This window comes from Vespa crabro, chromosome 23 (assembly GCF_910589235.1).
Source record: "Vespa crabro chromosome 23, iyVesCrab1.2, whole genome shotgun sequence".
Taxonomy (NCBI): domain Eukaryota; kingdom Metazoa; phylum Arthropoda; class Insecta; order Hymenoptera; family Vespidae; genus Vespa; species Vespa crabro.
This window is the reverse complement of record NC_060977.1, coordinates 1,837,501-1,841,615: the sequence shown is the minus strand read 5'-3', so window position 1 is coordinate 1,841,615 and position 4,115 is coordinate 1,837,501. Positions and strand designations below refer to the sequence as shown.

The 4,115-nt window shown below is 36.0% G+C and overlaps 1 long non-coding RNA gene across 1 annotated transcript in view; it reads left to right on the top strand.

The window, feature by feature from the left end:
- Nucleotides 1–2,286: 2,286 nt before the first annotated feature.
- LOC124432082 overlaps nucleotides 2,287–4,115 on the top strand; it is a 5,111-nt gene continuing 3,282 nt past the window's right edge. Inside the window, exon 1 of the long non-coding RNA XR_006944175.1 lies at nucleotides 2,287–2,580. This is a non-coding gene — a long non-coding RNA (uncharacterized LOC124432082). The remainder of the gene's footprint in view (nucleotides 2,581–4,115) is intronic.

Here is a 4,115-nt window from a genome sequence, read left to right as displayed (position 1 = left end):
TCATTTTTCTCTTCGAAAAAGATATTACAGTGCTTCGTAATAAGCATTAAATACCTACCTACTTACTTACTTACCTACGCGCAATGCCAGTGGTTCTCATCCTTAACCGATCAACGAATCGTGTTAACTGAGAAACAATCAAGAAACTTTCCAATTTCTTTCGCTTACATACATACATACATACATACATACATACATACACACACACATACACACACATACACACACACACATATATATTATACATACGAGAAGAAAATTCTTACTGCGTGAAACTACTGCGACGATGAGGAATGTTATTGGACACCGTGGAAAACGGATTCGTGGCTGACACCTGAAGAAAAATCAATAACGGAAGAATACGTCGATCGTGTGAAAGAAAGGTGAATACAGCTACGACGAAGGATAACCGCTCATTGGGATTATCAATAATCATCATTTGCTTTATCATTTTCAAACCAGGAAAGTCAGCTAGCAGCCTAATCGTCTGTAATAGATACATAAATACAATATTCTTAGCTTCTCTCTTTCTCTCTCTGTCTGTTTAAGGCAGAATCAATTTACGGAAATAGATTTGAAACCGGTCTCTCTCTCTCTCTCTCTCTCTCTCTATCTCTGTCTGCCTCCGTCGTTACGCAACAATCAAAGAGAACAGTCATCCATCGTTAAATTGTGAAACCAAAACGTTAAATTATCTTTTAAATATTAGACTTGAAAACGAGGACGACAACAACAACAACAACAGCAACCAACCAACCAATCATTTAACAAGAGTAATAATAATTATAACAAATATTACAAATACCATAGCTCTTAATAAAAATCTGATTCCAAAAATATCAGGATAAGAAGAGTCTTCTGATCTTGTAAAATGTACGTAGATGGCGTTACGGTTGCCATACACCATGCCCGAACTCCATTTGTATTTTACCCTAAGAAAGTTTGAAAAAAAGCACCCCGACTCTGTCTCTCTCTCTTTCCCTTTCTCACTCTCTCTCTCTCTCTCTCTCTCTATCTATCTATCTATCTATCTATCTCTGAAGAGATAAAAAAAAAGAAGGAAAAAAGTGCGACCTTGAGAACGATTCTTTCTCTTTCTCTCTCTCTCTCTCTCTCTCTTTCTCTGTGCAAGATCATCGATATAGATGGAAGCGCAGCGCAAAGGCATACTTCGAAGTCTTGGAACGCAGCACTCGTTGCAAAGAGAGAAAGAGAGTGAGAAAGAGAGAGAGAGAGAGAGAGAGAGAGAGAAAAGAGAGAAGAGAGAGAACGGCGCAAAAAGCCATGCGGCATAACTTCAACAACGGAGGACGACGAGGAGGCTTTGCATTTGAGGAGGACGATGAGGAGGTGGAGAGATATAGGTATAAGTCTATAAGTATAGGTGGAGGTGAAGATATATGTGGTAGAAGAGAAGGAGGAGGAGGAGGAGGTATAGGTGGATGAGGATGAGGAGTTGGAGGAGGAGGAGGAGGAGGAGACGTTGGAACATTGCGGTTATCTACGTGTGTTAGTGCACACAGTTAAACAACGTGGAGTCTTGAGGTAGGGCAGTGGAAATTTCCACTGTGCTCGCTCTCCGAGACGACGGTCAATACTCTCTCCCTCTCTCTCTTTTTCTCTCTCTCTCTCTCTCTCTCTCTCTCGTCGAATTGCTTACGAGTTTACGTTGCCGCGGTTACTACAGGCCGTTTCAAATCCAATTGTAAATAGTTTCTTGGATTAGACAGGTGCAGATTAATAATCCATTTTTCACGTTTACCACGTCACATTCTTCATTGGCGCCTTACGATAACAATTGTCTGACAATGTTGAACCTTTGACGTTGGATTTTTGTAAACGACAAAAAAAAAGAGAGAGAGAGAGAGAGAGAGAGAGAAAGGAAACGATAGTAAGATAAAAGAAACTTCTTCTTTCGAGAACCAAGTGAAAGTCTGTCTTATAATTTAATCGTGATATTAATTGAACTACTTCGAACGACGAAAGTAATCAGACAAATTCTCTCTCGTTTTCATGGCTAAACGAGGTAAAAGAGTATAAGGGGAATAAGAGGGAAGGGGATGAGGAAGAAGACAAAATAATTAGAAACATATTGATTTTGAAATGGATAATTTTCCTTTTGAATAGGATTTCCTTTTCTTTTTCGAGAAAACGAAAAGGGTTTGTTTTTTTTTTTTTTATCTCTTCTTTTCTTTCTCCTTTTTTCTTCCTTTTTTTTTCCTCTCCCCTCCCTCCCTCCCACCTCCTACCATCTTCACTCGTCGCTCTGCCAAAAGTTATCCACCAATCGGACACGAAGAATAAGAATTTAAGCGAGAGCTGACTTTCCAGGTGAAAAGGAAAGAAAAAAAAAGAGGGGAAAGAGAATAAAAAAGATTGCTTGCTGTGCGTCCTTTCGTACGTTTCTCACAGCTACCTGCCATCTCGGTATATCAATGTATATAACTGTTTATGTGTGTGTGTGTGTTTGTGTGTGTGCCTAAGTATAATCGTCCTCCTCTACCATAGAATCGTCAGAGACTCGACCTCAGCACCGTCTCGACGCGACTACAGGAATCGAGGGCAGGACTCTCGAGATCGGTAAATTTAAAACGAGGAACGAAGCTTTCTCACCGATCGAGATACCAAAACCATACGATAAACTCACTGCAAATCCATGACCGACGTGTATCTTACATATAAAAACTTTTCTCTCGAATGATAGCCAGAATGTTATCTCTTGGCGAGAAGCAGCGACTAAACTCTTAGAAAATGAATGACCATCGAGTATCGTTAATACGCCATTTAATGAATATCATATGAAATAGAATAGAGTAGCTATTCGGATCGATTCTCGATCTGGATCAAAATGGCGGATATATGAAAAAGAAAAATGGCCGGATGTATATATATATATATATATATATATATATATATGCGAGAAAGAGAGAACAAATGGTTATTAATGCGTAATAGTTAATGTATATCTATATAGATATTTTTTTTTCTTTTTCTCTATGACGGCTGTATAAAAAAAAAAAGAAAAAAAAAAAAAAGGAAGAAAAAACAAGAAAAGAAAAAGAAATATCGCAGATCATTCGAGCGCTTGTTACGATTTTCCTGCTTCCTTTTTTTTCTTTCTTTCTTTTTCTCTCCTTTTTTTTCCTTTTTTTCTTTTTTTCCTTTAATCGAATAAAAATACATTCCAATCGTTTGACCGAGTTTATTGTATATGGATTTAAATTGTTGAAAGATCTTTTTCTTTTCAACAAATGAGAAAACATAAACAGGCTAACTACCTCTATTATTTGCTAAAGGGTCGCCAAGGGAGATTCGTTCCTGGCGACAAAGAAACGGCAGCTAGCCAGCGGTCACGTGACAACGATTTGAATGCAGCGAGAATCTTTAAATAGCCCCTCCGTCTATCCGCAAATGTTCTTCGTGCTGCTCTCTTCGTTCGTTCGTTCGTTCGTTCGTTCGTTCGTTCTTACGTTCGTTCGGTACTTACGTACTCGTTCGTTCGTTCGTTCGTTCGTTCGTTCGTTCGTTCGTTCGGAGTTATCGCTAAGAGAGTGTCCTGCTGCTCGCTGGAATGCGCAAAGAATCTCGGCCGAACGTAATCCCGATATCTCTCATTTGTCATCGACAATTATTATTACATGTCGAACATTCGAAATCAATTTCAGAATTAACTCTAATATTTGAATTTTTATTAAAAAAAAAAAAAAAAAAAAAAAAAAAAAAAAAAAAAAAAAAAAAAAAAAAAAAAAAAAAAAAAGGTGAACCATACTTAGAAAACATTTTTCTAATACATCCATTTATTTATTTATTTATTTATTTACTTATTTATTTATTTATTTACTTATTTATTTATTTATTTATTTATTTATTTATTTATTTGCTTATTCATTTATTTATTTATTTATTTATTTATTTGTTTATTTATTTTGCTTTCTTTATATCGACCAACTTCGAAAAGCAAAATTTCAATCGTTTATATTAAATATAATTAATCTGTTAATCATGAGTAATTAATATATATATATATATTAAATAAATAAAACGTGACATTTATTATTTTCTTCTTCCTTCTTTATCGTCGAATTAAACAAATTTATATAAATCAAATTATAATG